Here is a 17,533-nt window from a genome sequence, read left to right as displayed (position 1 = left end):
TCGATGGAAAATACATTTATGAACGGCGGTTGCCCAGAAATTAATGCACCGCATTTCTTTCTTCAATAGTTCTTTATGGAACATAATGAGAATTACACACACGAAAGAATGGTGTTTTATCTACACACCGTATTTTCCCACGTAATCTTCATTCACTTCTATGGCCTTTCTCCAGCGCGAAACAAGGGGGTGTATGCTCTGTCGGTAAAAATCCTTGGCCTTCACTGTGTGAATCACCCCCTCGTCGTCCACAACACGTCTTCCACAAATGGCGTCCTTTAATAGCGAATGATAACATCAGCTCGCTGCAGCATGTCACGTATAACAGCCGTGGATGGTCTCCTCGACCGCTGCAAATTATGGAGCTCCGACGAGCCGCCTCCTGCCTCCGTGCCAGCGACTAGATATACTTCTGGCGCCAGCAAATGCTCCATAGATTTTGCACAAGCGTTTGTGAATATTCCCCACACTTTCTTTCTTTGCAGTAAGAAATTGTCTCACGAACCAGTTTCAGGCTCTGTCTCCAGCTGATATCTTCGGCCGGATATGGCTACTTGTCCTGTTCCAGAGGTTGCCCCTCAGTATGCAGGATCCGTGCGGTCGCAGAGGGTGGGCTTACTGGTAGTTGGGAGCTCCAACGTCAGGCGCGTAATGTGGCCCGTTAGGGATATGGCTGCAAGGGAGGGGAAGAAAACCAATGTGCATTCCGTGTGCATAGCGTGGGGAGTCATTCCAGATGTGGAAATGGTCCTTCCGGATGCCATGAAGGGTACAGGGTGCACCCATCTGCAGGTGGTCCCTCATGTCGGCATCAGTGATGTGTGTCGCTATGGATCGGAGGAAATCCTCTCTGGCTTCCGGCGGCTATCTGATTTGGTGAAGACTGCCAGTCTCGCTAACGGGATGAAAGCGGAGCTCACCATCTGCAGCATAGTCGACAAGACTGACTGCGGACCTTTGGTACAGAGCCGAGTGAAGGGTCTGAATCAGAGGCAGAGACGGTTCTGCGACAGTGTGTGCTGCAAATTCCTCGACTTGCGCCATAGAGTGGTGGAGTTTTGGGTTCCGCTGGATAGGTCGGGAGTCCACTATACGCATCAAGCGGTTACACGGATAGCAGGGGTTGTGTGACGTGGACTGGGCGGTTTTTTAGGTTAGATGGCCTCGGGAAAGTACAGAAAGGGCAACAGCCTCAAAGGGTGCGGGGCAAAGTCAGGACATGCGGGGACCAAGCAGCAATCGGTATTGTAATTGTAAACTGTCGAATCTGCGTTGGTAAAGTACCGGAACTTCAAGCGCTGATAGAAAGCACCGAAGCTGAAATCGTTATAGGTACGGAAAGCTGGCTGAAGCCAGGGATAAATTCTGCAGAAATTTTTACAAAGTCACAGACGGTGTTTAGAAAGTATAGATTGCATGCAACCCCTGGTGGCGTGATTGTCGCTGTTAGTAGTAGTTTATCCTGTAGTGAAATAGAAGTGGATAGTTCCTGTGAATTATTATGGGTGGAGGTTACACTCAACAAGCGAGCTAGGTTAATAATTGGATCCTTTTATCGACCTCCCGACTCAGCAGCATTAGTGGCAAAACTACTGAGAGAAAATCTGGAATACATTTCACATAAATTTCCTCAGCATGTTATAGTCTTAAATGGAGATTTCAATTTACCAGATATAGACTGGGACACTCAGATGTTTAGGATGGGTGGTATGGACAGAGCATCGAGTGACATTATACTGAGCGCACTATCCGAAAATTACCTCGAGCAATTAAACAGAGAACCGACTTGTGGAGATAACATCTTGGACCTACTGATAACAAACAAACCCGAACTTTTCGACTCTGTAAGTGCAGAACAGGGAATCAGTGATCATAAGGCCGTTTCAGCATCCCTTAATATGGAAGTATATAGAAATACAAAAAAAGGGAGGACGGTTTATCTGTTTAGCAAGAGTAATAGGAGGCAGATTTCATACTACCTAACAGATCAAAACGAAAATTTCTGTTCCGACACTGACAATATTGAGTGTATATGGAGAAAGTTCAAGGCAATCGTAAAATGCGTTTTAGACATGTACGTCCCGAGTAAAACTGTGAGGGACGGGAAAAACCCACCGTGGTTCAACAACAAAGTTAGGAAACTACTGCGAAATCAAAGAGAACTGCACTGCAAATTTAAAAGCAGCCAAAAACTCTCAGACAAATAGAAGCTAAACGATGTCAAAGTTAGCATAAGGAGGGCCATGCGTGAAGCGTTCGGTGAAATCGAAAGTGCCGGCCGCGGTGGTCTAGAGGTTCTAGGCGCTCAGTCCGGAACCGCGCGACTGCTACTGTCGCTGGTTCGAATCCTGCCTCGGGCATGGATGTATGTGATGTCTTTAGGTTGGTTAGGTTTAACTAGTTCTAAGTTCTTGGGGACTAATGACCTCAGAAGTTGAGTCCTATAGTGCTCAGAGCCCGTTTGAAATCGAAAGTAAAATTCTACGTACCGACTTGACAGAAAATCCTAGGAAGCTCTGGTCTTACGTTAAATCAGTAAGTGGATCGAGACAGCGTATCCAGATACTCTAGGATGAAAATGGCATTGAAACAGAGGATGACACGTGCAAAGCTAAATTACTAAACACCTTTTTCTCAGAGGAAGACCGCACTGCAGTTCCTTCTCTAAATCCTCGCATGGAAGAAAAAGTGACTTACATCGAAATAAGTGTCCAAGGAATAGAATCACTGAACAGAGGAAAGTCCACTGAACCTGACGGTATACCAGTTCAATTCTACACAGAGTATGTAAAAGAACTTGCCCCCTTCTAACAGCCGTGTACCGCAAGTCTCTGGAGGAATGGAAGGTTCCAAATGAATGGAAAAGAGCACAAATAGTTCCAGTTTTCAAGAAGGGTTGTCGAGCAGATGCACAAAACTGTAGGCCTATATCTCTGACGTCGATCTGTTGTAGAATTTTAGAACATGTCATGTCATTTCTGGAAACCTAGAATCTACTCTGTAGGAATCAACAAGGATTCCGGAAACAGCGATCGTGTGAGACCCAACTCGCTTTATTTGTTCATGAGAACCAGAAAATACTAGACAAAGGCTCCCAGCAGATGCCATTTTCCTTGACTTCCGGAAGGCGTTCGATACAGTTCGGTACTGTCGCCTTATAAACAAAGTAAGAGCCTACGGAATATCAGACCAGCTGTGTGGATGGATTGAAGAGTTTTTAGCAAACAGAACACAACATGTTGTTCTCAATGGAGAGACGTCTACAGACGTTAAAGTAACCTCTGGCGTGCCACAGGGTAGTGTTATGGGACCATTGCTTCTCAAAATCTATGTAAATGACCTTGGAGATTGTGTTGGAAGTTCTATGGTGCTTTTCGCGTATGATGCTGTAGTATACAGAGAAGTTGCAGCATTAGAAAATTGCATCGAAATCCAGGAAGATCTGCAGCGGATAGGCACTTTGTACAGGTAGTGGCAACTGACCCTTAATGACAAATGTAATATATTGCAAACACATAGAAGGAAGGATCCTTTATTGTATGATTATATGATAGCGGAACAAACACTGGTAGCAGTTACTTCTGTAAAATATCTGAGAGTATGCGTACGGAACGATTTGAAGTGGAATGATCATATAAAATTAATTGTTGCTAAGGCGAGTGCCAGGTTGAGATTCATTGGGAGAGTCTTTAGAAAATGTAGTCCATCAACTAAGGAGGTGGCTTAGGAAACACTTGTTCGACCTATACTTGAGTGTTGCTCATCAGTGTGGGATCCGTACCAGGTCGGGTTGACAGAGGAGATAGAGAAGATCCGAGGAAGAGCGGCGCCTTTCGTCACAGGGTTATATGGTAAGCGTGATACCGTTACGGAAATGTGTAACAAACTCAAGTGGCAGGCTCTGCAAGAGAGGCGCTCTGCATCGCGGTGTAGCTTGCTGTTCAGGTTTCGAGAAGGTGCGTTTCTGGATGAGGTATCGAATATATTGCTTCCCCCTACTTATACCTCCCGAGGAGATCACGAATGTAAAATTGGAGAGATTCGAGCGCGCACGGAGGCTTTCCGGCAGTCGTTCTTCCCGCGTACCATACGCGACTGGAACAGGAAAGGGAGGTAATGGCAGTGGCACGTAAAGTGCCCTCCGCCACGCACCGTTGGCTGGCTTGAGGAGTATAAATGTAGATGTAGACGATTTGATGCATTTCCTTGGATGACACCGATCCTTTAAACTTTCGAAACATAGAAATTTCGATGACCGCGAACATCGCGAGAAGCACATTTGCCAGTGATATTTCTTCGTATGAATTTCACTACCAAAGAAACACCATTGTCACTACTGAAGATTACACACGCTGCCAATAATTTCGCGACAGACCACGCATGAAGCATCACCCTTCTGGAAACTAGCGCTTGCAATTGATTATGAACCAAAATACACAAGAGGAATTTCACGAAAAGTAATTTCAAATTATTTTTTCACTCACTTATAGGTTTTCCCTCCTGTTTTAATTTATTCGCCAGACATACAGATAGTAGGCTAGTAAGGGGAACGTTATTTCAATATACATAGGAAAACCTTCGTGCAGTAATCTGTTACGGACATGGGCACATAAATGAAAAACAAAAATGAGAAGGATAATCTGCTTTCGAACACAAGGCACAACAATATGAAACCACGGCCCTAGCCAATGTGTCACCGCTTCTGTTACATTCTGTAGTCCCTAAAAGGCAGACACCGTACCTTAAAAGATTTTACCTTCGTTTTTGCAGAAACGGTGGAGTATCTATTACTTGGCAGAAACACATGTTCGCATATTTTGATCCCTCCTCCAATGAACGAAGTTCCTGGGAAATTATATTACGGAACTTGTCATGTTCTCCTCCTAAGTAAATCTTACAATAGCTGCAGATCTATAAAATCAGCTTGCTTTTTGGAATACCAGATACGAAATTGAAAACTTGAGGGAAGATACTGCAGTATCTGGGGCTTACCTGATTATTCTCTTGAAAATAAGGTATCGATCTACGAGATGGTGCACATTCTTAAATCCGTAAAATCCAACCTGACTGAATAGCCAACAATACCATTTTGAACTCTGAATTAAAAACAATTAGTGAATTTCAAATAGACACAACAAAATTTGCTAAAAGTGCTGATGACGTTCAAAACAAATATTAAACCAACTTTAACAATGAATGGAATTATTAATCTAGATACAGACTGTAAATCGAGACTAAATGTACGTAAGAGAGTCACAGAGACGATTTCTTTGAGACTGCTAATATGCATGTTTCTGTCATAAAACAATTAAGTGAGTTTTTCCCCGAGATTTGGGCTTGTAAAATCCTAAAGAGGGACATAAATATGTCAACAACAAAGCTGAACTGCTGCCAGACTACAAACCTAGTTGTCGGCGTCCATTGCCCTCTTTCATGAGCAAACCAAAGCCGACGTATTTGCTCAATTAACTGTCACCAGCTTGACTAAATTTAATTTTCCATCAGTAATTATTATCGAGCACAGTAAGAGCACACCTAAATTTCAAAGATGGTTGAACACTAACCTTTGCGATGTCTTCTGCATCTACAGCAGTACTCGACCGCCCGAATTATGGTCGCCCTTTCACAATAACAGTTGGTGATTCGAGTCGTCTTTTATCTCACTATGGTGATACTTAAAAGTTATTTTACGTAAGTACAAGGCTTAAGCAGTGTTGTAGTTAAGCACATGGAGAGAGAGAAAGAGAGAGAGAGAGTGAGAGAGGGATGGAGGGTGAGAAACAGTCAAACATAAACAGTAGATGAACTCCTTTACTTTTAATAATTTTCAGTAATGAGCGATCAACATTCGAAAGCAAGGACATGTGATAGTAGTAAACCCTTCCGTAGTTAAAAATACTGAAATGTGTTGCCAGCAGAGGAATACATCTAACTCCGATGTATGAAATTTACGTTGAGAAAACAGTGGGACAGAGTTACTGTCAAAAAACTGCATAGCAACAGTGTATTATTTCGTCATTTTTAAAGACGAACATAATTTTATAATTGCAGTGTTGTTATTAACCCAGATCAGCTCAGTGCAATCTCACAGTAAACTTATAACACTACCGTCTGCTACTACTATACCATAACCTCAAAGCTGAAGGCAGTTCGTATAATGAAATTATTCTAATTCAAGTAATTATAGTATGAAGAAGCAGAGCAGTGTTACCCTCTGAGAGGAATTTTGTTATGTTGACCGTGTTATACCTAACGGAGGTGGCTTATCGGAAGTGAAAGTCGGAATTACGTAAATAAACAGTAACAAATAAAATTTTACCTAGCTACACTGTTCAAAGAATAAAGAAAACGGTCGCCAGCCTAATTAGGCAAGAGAATGATTGACATTCTTGTTCAAGAAAGTACGAATGAGTAACTTTAACGGACAAACACAACCTATAATTTGCCACAAGCGAGTGCAATGAACTCTGACAACTGTATATGTTAACGTTAAGTGTGGAGTTGACAGAGTAGAACAAATTATTTGCATAAAGATAACAGATAAAAATATACACTATTACTTTCAGGGCTTATTCCAACAGAATGGTCTTTATAACATTGCTATTAATACACTGTAAAATCACAAATTGGACATAGGTTCAGTATTACTTTTCAAACATTTTCCTAGCTGATATAAAATTGTAAATGTAGTTCACTGCAGGATTATGAACTGATCACAGGTTAAGTCTCTCTCAACTGAATACTATTCTACTTAGAATGAAAGTTAACTGGAATTCACTAACAGGTTACTTCTCACTGTCTTTTGAATAAAGAAATTATTGTTTTCATAAATAGTGGTCTTTCTATTAATTGTTATTTTTCATGAGCATAAAGGATAACCTGTGGATCTTATTACACTATTAATATGCACTTTCAATACCCAAAAGAAACAAGTGCTTAGCAAGCATGAATATATAACTTTCAACTATTACAGTTTTCCAGTTTTGCTACAGTAAAACACAAAATTAACTATTTGTTAGATACTGACTCGCCTTTAGCGATTTACAACATGCAGCAATGTGATCATTTACTAAGCAAAACTTTATAAGCCTCAGTTTTAGGGACTTTTAATTTTGAAGTTGGCAACAACATATTAATATGCAGTTTTAATAGGAAAATTATTTTCAGCAAGCATCATTTACTTTAACTCACTGTCTTGCCACATTAACTTTAACTTTCTTTCACTGAAGGACACTCGGTAAGCACTTTAACGTGGGAGGGACCCTAAGTGGATATGTGACTGAGGATAAATCACGGTAGGTACAAAAGTTCAGTTAAAAATTACCTTGTATTTGGGTATACTAAACATCCAATGAGCTGATCCTTCACTGTACATTACTATAGTGCTCCATTAACAGTGATTGCGCAATGTGCTGGCGATTGCATGTTGGTAGGTGGATTTTCAGGCAGAATTGCAGGACTGTCATTTCTTGGTGGCGATGATAGATACCAAATCCAGAATAGCTCAAGCTCTTTATCCATCCATCCGAGGCACTGGAAAGCGCCAGGAAAAGCCTCTCTCAGAACCAACACAATACACAACTTTTACAAGAGCAGTTGACAGTTTGGTAGTTCGTTCCCAACTGACTCTTTGTTGTACCTATTCTACCTAAGCCAACCACAATTTGCGAGCGCTACACAGTTCCGTTCCCGAGTGGAAACACAACACCTTTTACATACAGAATAACTAAGAACCCTAAGTGAAGGTCAGCAGTTAACATAACAGCAAACAACTATTTTATACAAAACACATCATTTGCACATAATGACATTTCTATAAAAAATTATTTAGATGAAATTATTCAATCTTAAAGATAACTAAAGAGATTATGTGAGAAAGACAAAAAATTTCGTTTACTCATATTGTGCATATCACAGACATTACTCTTCATTACAGTATCGAATTAATTGTACATTAATTACTGAAGTTCAACTATGGGATCTACATCTACATCTACATTTATACTCCGCAAGCCACCCAACGGTGTGTGGCGGAGGGCACTTTACGTGCCACTGTCATTACCTCCCTTTCTTGTTCCAGTCGCGTATGGATCGCGGGAAGAACGACTTTCTGAAAGCCTCCGTGCGCGCTCTAATCTCTCTAATTTTACATTCGTGATCTCCTCGGGAGGTATAAGTAGGGGGAAGCAATATATTCGATACTTCTTTCAGAAACGCACCCTCTCGAAACCTGGCGAGCAAGCTACACCGCGATGCAGAGCGCCTCTCTTGCAGAGTCTGCCACTTGAGTTTATTAAACATCTCCGTAACGCTATCACGGTTACCAAATAACCCTGTGACGAAACGCGCCGCTCTTCTTTGGATCTTCTCTATCTCCTCCGTCAAACCGATCTGGTACGGATCCCACACTGATGAGCAATACTCAAGTATAGATCGAACGAGTGTTTTGTAAGCCACCTCCTTTGTTGATGGACTACATTTTCTAAGCACTCTCCCAATGAATCTCAACCTGGTACCCGCCTTACCAACAATTAATTTTGTATGATCATTCCACTTCAAATCGTTCCGCACGCATACTCCCAGATATTTTACAGAAGTAACTGCTACCAGTGTTTGTTCCGCTATCATATAATCATACAATAAAGGATCCTTCTTTCTATGTATTCGCAATACATTACATTTGTCTATGTTAAGGGCCAGTTGCCACACCCTGCACCAAGTGCCTATCCGCTGCAGATCTTCCTGCATTTCGCTACAATTTTCTAATGCTGCAACTTCTCTTTATACTACAGCATCATCCGCGAAAAGCCGCATGGAACTTCCGACACTATCTACTAGGTCATTTATATATATTGTGAAAAGCAATGGTCCCATAACACTCCCCTGTGGCACGCCAGAGGTTACTTTAACGTCTGTAGACGTCTCTCCATTGATAACAACATGCTGTGTTCTGTTTGCTAAAAACTCTTCAATCCAGCCACACAGCTGGTCTGATATTCCGTAGGCTCTTACATTGTTTATCAGGCGACAGTGCGGAACTGTATCGAACGCCTTCCGGAAGTCAAGAAAAATAGCATCTACCTGGGAGCCTGTATCTAATATTTTCTGGGTCTCATGAACAAATAAAGCGAGTTGGGTCTCATGCGATCGCTGTTTCCGGAATCCATGTTGATTCCTACATACCAGATTCTGGGTTTCCAAAAACGACATGATACTCGAGCAAAAAACATGTTCTAAAATTCTACAACAGATCGACGTCAGAGATATAGGTCTATAGTTTTGCGCATCTGCTCAACGACCCTTTTTGAAGACTGGGACTACCTGTGCTCTTTTCCAATCATTTGGAACCCTCCGTTCCTCTAGAGACTTGCGGTACACGGCTCTTAGAAGGGGGGCAAGTTCTTTCGCGTACTCTGTGTAGAATCGAATTGGTATCCCGTCAGGTCCAGTGGACTTTCCTCTATTGAGTGATTCCAGTTGCTTTTCTATTCCTTGGACACTTATTTCGATGTCAGCCATTTTTTCGTTTGTGCGAGGATTTAGAGAAGGAACTGCAGTGCGGTCTTCCTCTGTGAAACAGCTTTGAAAAAAGGTGTTTAGTATTTCAGCTTTACGCGTGTCATCCTCTGTTTCAATGCCATCATCATCCCGGAGTGTCTGGATATGCTGTTTCGAGCCACTTACTGATTTAACGTAAGACCAGAACTTCCTAGGATTTTCTGTCAAGTCGGTACATAGAATTTTACTTTCGAATTCACTGAACGCTTCACGCATAGCCCTCCTTACGCTAACTTTGACATCGTTTAGCTTCTGTTTGTCTGAGAGGTTTTGACTGCGTTTAAACTTTGAGTGAAGCTCTCTTTGCTTTCGCAGTAGTTTCCTAACTTTGTTGTTGTACCGCGGTGGGTTTTTCCCGTCCCTCACAGTTTTACTCGGCACGTACATGTCTAAAACGCATTTTACGATTGCCTTGAACTTTTTCCATAAACACTCAACATTGTCAGTGTCGGAACAGAAATTTTCGTTTTGATCTGTTAGGTAGTCTGAAACCTGCCTTCTATTACTCTTGCTAAACAGATAAACCTTCCTCCCTTTTTTTTATATTCCTATTAACTTCCATAGTCAGGGATGCTGCAACGGCTTTATGATCACTGATTCCCTGTTCTGCACTTACAGAATCGAAAAGTCCGGGTCTGTTTGTTATCAGTAGGTCCAAGATGTTATCTCCACGGTTCGGTTCTCTGTTTAATTTCTCGAGGTAATTTTCGGATAGTGCACTCAGTATAACGTCACTCGATGCTCTGTCCCTACCACCCGTCCTAAACATCTGAGTGTCCCAGTCTATATCTGGTAAATTGAAATCTCCACCTAAGACTATAATATGATGAGAAAATTTATGCGCAATGTATTCCAAATTTTCTCTCAGTTGTTCTGCAACTAATGCTGCTGAGTCGGGAGGTCGGTAAAATGAGCCAATTATTAACCTAGCTGGCTTGTTGAGTGTAACTTCCACCCATAATATTTCACAGGAACTATCCACTTCTACTACACTACAGGATAAACTACTACTAACAGCGACGAACACTCCACCACCGGTTGCATGCAATCTATCCTTTCTAAACACCGTCTGTACCTTTGTAAAAATTTCGGCAGAATTTATCTCTGGCTTAAGCCAGCTTTCTGTACCTATAACGATTTCAGCTTCATTGCTTTCTATCAGCGCTTGAAGTTCTGGTACTTTACCAACGCAGCTTCGACAGTTTACAATTACAATACCGATTGCTGCTTGGTCCCCGCATGTCCTGACTTTGTCCCGCACCCGTTGAGGCTGTTGCCCTTTCTGCACTTGCCCGAGGCCATCTAACCTAAAAAACCGCCCAGCCCACGCCACACAACCCCTGCTACCCGTGTAGCCGCTTGTTGCGTGTAGTGGACTATTGACATATGCAGCGGAACCCGAAACCCGACCACCCTATGGCGCAAGTTGATGAATCTGCAGCCCACACGGTCGCAGAACCGTCTCAGCCTCTGATTCAGACCCTCCACTCGGCTCTGTACCAAAGGTCCGCAGTCAGTCCTGTCGACGATGCTGCAGATGTTGAACAAACAGAAAGCTAAATGAATCAACAAAAGGTATGTAGTGTATTAGCTATGGTGTTACAAACTACACGGTCTGCTGTTAGCGATAGTAATTCCCACTCAGTGTAAATAGCGCCAACTTCTGATAAAATACGAACCACTGCTGTACAAAGCAGTTTGACTGCACTTATGCAGGAAACATGTAACAGGTTAAGAATTGCCTGGGCAAGTCCTGATTATTAGTAGATCGACGTCAGTGATAAAAAATGGTTCAAATGGCTCTGAGCACTATGGGACTTAACATCTATGGTCATTAGTCCCCTAGAACTTAAAATTACTTAATCCTAACTAACCTAAGGACAGCACACAACACCCAGTCATCACGAGGCAGAGAAAATCCCTGACCCCGCCGGGAGTCGAACGTCAGTGATAATTCATCGGTTTGTCCCTTCACAAAACGAAAGCTAGTCACTGTGCCATTTGCTGTGATGATGTGGAGCAGACGTTCGTAAGCTCTCTCCGACGATGACGTACAATTGTAGCATTTTCCATTCGCTCACACACAAATACAACTGTTGATGACATAGAAGTTGTATAGTGGGAACGGTCTTCAAATTATTTGGCGTCTGTGGAGCAAATATAGTGAACTGTTGCATCTCGTTTCTATAAAAAAAAAAGTGTCTATGGTACGCGTGAGAGTACTATACACATCTGATCATGTCAAGAGGTACCGTCCAAGTCTTTCTCTTGAAAACTACCTGTCACCTGGCAACTGATCCTTCAAAACCTCACGTGAAATAACTAGTTCACCCATCTGTCAACTCTGTCTCTCAGGTAGTAATTATACGATCTCAAAGTCGAGTAGAAACATCACGTTCACAGTCGCTCGCATTCGGGAGGACGACAGTTCAGATCTCTGTCTGTCTATCTAGATTTAAGTTTTACGTAATTTCCCTAAATCGTCTAAGACAAGTGCTGGGATGGTTCGCTTGAAAAGGGCGTGACTGATTTCCCTCCCTGTCATTTCCTAATTCGTGTTTATACTCTGTCTCTAATGACTTTGTAGTTGATGGCTTCATTGCTGCCTCACATTCACAATAACTTTCTCGAAGTAAATGATTTTACAATATGAAATATATTACATAATTATGTGAATTGATGATAACCATATTATTACATAAAGTGAAAAGAAAAGAAATTGAACAATTATTTGAATTGCAGCGTTGTATTTGAGTTACACGTGCTTACCTGACCACTTGGTTTACACAAGCATATTTGACAATAACTTTACGTGTTTTTGCTGTTTCTTGAGTCCGAAGACTGGTCTAGCGCAGGTTACCGTGCTAGACTATCGTGTGTGAAGGTCTTCGTCTCTGCGTAACTACCGCAACCTACATCCAGTTGACCCTGTTTACTGTATTCGTGCTTTGGCCTCGTAACCTTCCCTCCATTACCAGACTGAAGAGTCTTTAATGCTTCAAGATGTGTCCTACTCATCGACAACTTCTTTAAGCCAAGCTGCGCTATAAATTTCTTTATTTTTTTCGATTTCCTTCAGGGCCTCCTCATTAGTTGCTTATTCCACCCATCTAACCTTCAGCTTAACTCTAGCACCGTCTTTCTAAAGCTTCTGTCCGCTTCTGGTCTGAAATTCTTATCATCCACGTTATACTTTTGCACAAGACTATGCTTCAGACAAATAATTCCAGAAAAGAATTTAACGTTTGGATTAGATGTTATATTACTGTTTTCAAGAAATTTTTTTTTCTGTTAGTCCGTCTACGTTCTGTATCATCTCTGCTTCAGCCATCGTCAGTGATTTTGCTGCTCGAAAAACAAAAGTGTCATCTACTACTTTTAGTGTCTCGTTTCATGATTCCTCAGCATCGCCTGATTTGATTAGGTTACATTCAATTCCACTTTATTTACTTTTCTTGATGTTCATCTTATAACCATTTTTCAAGACGTGTCCAGTCCGTTCAATTGCTCTTCCAAGTTCTTCACCGAGCGAGGTGGTGCAGTGGTTAGCACACTAGACTCGCATTCGGCAGGACGACGGTTTAATCCAGCGTCCGACCATCTTGATTTAGGTTTTCCGTGATTGCCCTAAATCGCTCCAGGCAAATGCCGGGATGGCTCCTTTGAAAAGGCACGGCCGACTTCCTTCCCTGTCCTTCCCTAATACGACGAGATCGATGACGTCGCTGTTTGGTCTCTTCCCCAACACAACCAACCCACCCAAGCTCTTCGCTGTCTCTGACACACTGACAGTGTGATTGGAAAAATTCGACATTTTTATTTTTTCTTCTTGCACATTAATTGTCTTTCCAGATTTCTTCTTGGATTCCTCTACTGTTAGCTCATAGTACAGACTGAATAACGTTGGGGGAGGGTACTCCTATCTCACACACTTGTGACCCATTGATTCCCTTTCATGTCCTCTGACTCTTATAATTAACTGCTATCTGATTTCTGTACAAATTATAGATAACTTTCTTCTCCTTGTATTTTTTTCCTGCGTCCATAATTTGATAGAAAATATTCCAGTCAGTACTGTCAACGGCTTTTTCTAAATCTACGAGTACTGTAAAAACAGATTCGCCTTTCCTTGGCCTATGTTCTAAGGTGTCAGTATAGGCTCGCATGTTCCCACATTTCCTCCAAATCCAAATTGATCATTCTTAAGGTCTCTTTCCACCTGACAGCAGCGCCTTCTCTGGAATATGAATTTTACATAACTTTTGAACTCTGAGGGTGTTTCGCCAGTCTCAGACTTGCACACTAGATGGAATAGTTTTGTCATGGCAGGTTCTTTCAAGGATGTAGGTGATACTGACAAAATTTCGTAAACCCCAGGAGCTGTGTTTAGAATTAGTACTTTCAGTGCTCTTTCAATTCCTTCTCGCCGTATCATATCTCCCATCTCATCTTCATATACTTTCTCTTCCTCTGCCTATACTTCTTGATAACACCTCTGGGTCTAGTCCTCCTGTCTAGTTACGTGACCCTACTGCTCACCCGAGCGCTGGCAGCTTATTCCAACGGAACACTATTTTTTTTTTGTCATCACTCTTCTGACAGGTTTGATGCGACCCGCTACGAATTCCTCTCCTGTGCTAACCTCTTCGTCTCAGAGTAGCACTTGCAACATACGTCCTCAATTATTTGCTGGATGTATTTCAATCTCTGCCTTTCTCTACAGCTTTTACCTTCTACAGCTCCCTCTAGTACCATGGAAGTCATTCCCCCATGTCTTAACAGATATCCTATCATCCTGTCCCTTCACCTTATCAGTGTTTTCCACACATTCGTTTCGTCTCCGATTCTGTGCAGAACCTCCTCATTCCTTACCTTACCAGTCCACCTAATTTTCAACATCCGTCTGTAGCACCACATCTCAAAAGCTTCGATTCTCTTCTGTTCTCATTTTCCCACAGTCCATGTTTCACTACCATACAATGCTAGACTCCAGACGTGCATTCTCAAAAATTTCTTCCTCAAATTAAGGCCGATATTTGATATTAGCAGAGTTCTCTTGGCCAGAAATGCCCATTTTGCATTACTAGTTTCCTTTTGATGTCCTACTTGCTCCATCCATCATTGGTTATTTTACTGCCTAGGTAGAAGAATACCTTATCTTCATCTGCTAAGTGACCATCAATCCTGATGTCAAGTTTCTCGCTGTTCTCATTTCAATAATCGTTTTGTTACCACTTCTCCCAATGATTTTAAAAATTCTGATGGAATGTTATCCATCCTTTCTGCCTGATTTGATCACAAGTCCTCCAAAGTTCTTTTAAATTCTGGTTTTAATACTAGATCCCCTATCTCTTCTAAATCGACTCCTGTTTCTTCTTCTATTATATCAGACAAATGTTCCCCCTCTTAGAGGCTTTCCATGTATTCTTTTCACCTATCCGCTCTCTCTTCTGCATTTAACAGTGGAATTCCCGTTGCACTCTTTATGTTACCACCCCCGCTTTTCATTTCACCGAAGGGTGTTTCGACTTTCTTGTATGCTGAGTCTGTCCTTCCGACATCCATTCCTTTTTGATGTCTTACCATTCTTCCTGCAGCCATTTCGTTTTAGCTTCCATGCAATTCCGATTTATTTCATTCCTCAACAACTTGTATTTCTGTATTCCCGAGTTTCCCGGAACACTTTTGTACTTCCTCCTTTTATCGATCAGTTGAAGTATTTCTTCTGTTATGTAAGTCTTCAGGTTTTCGTGGCCGTTGTCACTGAAGTTAAAATCTTCTAAAATGTTCGACTTTTCGACCCCTCTGCTGGGATCTTCCTCAGGATCTTTTGGTGTCCACTACTGCTGGAACACTATCAGAGACGAGTGTCGCGTCCACTTATAATGAGGGAGTTTTCTGGCGTTTGTGCTGGAGAAGTGATAGTATTGGTTAAAATTCATACGGTTACCATTGGGAGATGAAGAAGCTTGCACAGGATAGAGTAGCATGGTGAGCGCCATCAAACCAGTCTGAGGACTGAAGACCACAACAACAACAATGACCATTGGTGGGCCATATTCATAGGCTAATATTCCCGCTCTGATGCAGAAGAAGGGGCGTTGGTAGCTTATCTCCTGTGGATACCATTTGTGGTCCATCTGCATTGGATAGAAGGCACACTTATGCTGGAGAAGGGTTATTGGTTGAAATGCCTGCTATCGTTGTTGGTTGGTCATCATCAGTGGCTAGATTCGAGACGGACAGAGCAAGAGAGGGGGAATGTTTACCCACAATATTATTGTCCGCCGAGGTGACTTGCAGCGCGTTGTTTATGGCGCTCACACAGCGCGGTCACGTATTTACTTCCTCGATGGCGGGGAGTCACGATGCCGAAAGCCTATAACCGTCCGGTCTATTGAAATTAGATGCATTCTTAGAGATTTCAACTGCTTCTCGGACCTTTCTTCTATAAATGTTTGTTTCTTTAGCCAGTACACGTACGTTATTAAAATTGATGTCAGAGCCACAATTCTCGTGATGTTCCGCTACAGCCGATTTTGCACTTCGTTTTAGCTGCATGTGCCGTTCGTGTTCCTTAATGCGTTGTTTAAAAGTTCTTCCCGTTTCGCCTATATTCACTTTGCCGCAGCCACATGACACTTGATAGACGCCTGCATTGTGGAGGTAATCAGGTACATCCGTTTTTCGTCGGAAAAAGTCTTTTATTTTGTTTTGACTAAAGAAAGATGTCTGAATACTACTTTTCTTTAAAATTCTGCTTATGCAGTCAGTGACCCCAGAAACGAACGGTAACCTGACGGAGTGAGAAGGCGTTTCCTCGTCATTCTTCTTAGCGGTATAAATACAAGCTATACGAATGATTATTACACAAGCTATCGTTATCTGTGCGTCATTGTTCATCTCAGTACTCTGTCGGAGAGATACTGTATAACACCACCGGAAATCAGCGGTGGATATATAGAAGCAATTTTAAAATGCTCCTTCATTATTAATTATAAAAACCAGAGAAGAGAAAACAGAAGGAGAGAACTTGATGGGAGCTAAAAGTCCGTTGTGGTGGTAATCACGCTGTTATTCCATATATATTAGTAGTGCGATATTTTAACTTCCAGTTGAGTAACAACGCTCTAGACCATAGATTCGACGACTGAAAGACTTATTGTAACGTCTTTTCACCAATTATGAATATCCAACACTTATGCTCATTTGAATTTTGTCACTTCAAACTCGGTAAATAGTTGTTCGATTACAGCTGAAATCGTTTTTCGACCATCAGCGCGATCACGTATCCTTAGTTTTTCTTTATTACACCAAGATCTCGCTAACTGGGTAGAAAGGAATGTCTTCTGAGAGAAGAAGGCATTATCTTATAGAAAGGCCGAAGTCAATAAGACCATAACAAAATCGAATAATCGTGTGTTTGTTGCTTGTCCGAGTCAAAAATGGTAAATATTTTACCTTTAAGAGGTAAAGATTTACTTATGTATTTTAAAAGCGTACTACAAACATAATTAAGTACTTTCTGTGGTTCTTCCGCATAATATAATGCCAACCGATGATCGGAGCAGAAATCATATGAGTTACTGACTCGTCATGACTGTTTTCCGTTGGTGTGTGTATTCCAGACGAGTCAACAGATTAGTGTGGTTTCCACACACTCTGAGTGTTGACAATACATAAGTTCTCAAATGTCATAAAAAGCTTCCAAAAGATTCTTGATTTATATGATTTTGCAATTACAGATTCATTTAGTCTTCCTGTATGAAAGGAAAATGGAATCTGAGACTGTGAATTCCCTTTACTAAAACCGACTTCCAATGCTCTCTGCTGAGTACACTCGTTCTGCCAGACAATGGGATTATGGCATCGTAATACAGCAGTTCTCCACGAAGATATATTTCTTGGTCTTCAGTTAAATGGGCGTTCCCTGTGGCAGATCTCATTGCCCTTAGGCACTGCTGCCAACGAACAA

Source organism: Schistocerca serialis, chromosome 2 (genome assembly GCF_023864345.2).
Source record: "Schistocerca serialis cubense isolate TAMUIC-IGC-003099 chromosome 2, iqSchSeri2.2, whole genome shotgun sequence".
NCBI lineage: Eukaryota > Metazoa > Arthropoda > Insecta > Orthoptera > Acrididae > Schistocerca > Schistocerca serialis.
The sequence above is the reverse complement of the archived record's forward strand: the minus strand, read 5'-3'. Positions refer to the sequence as shown.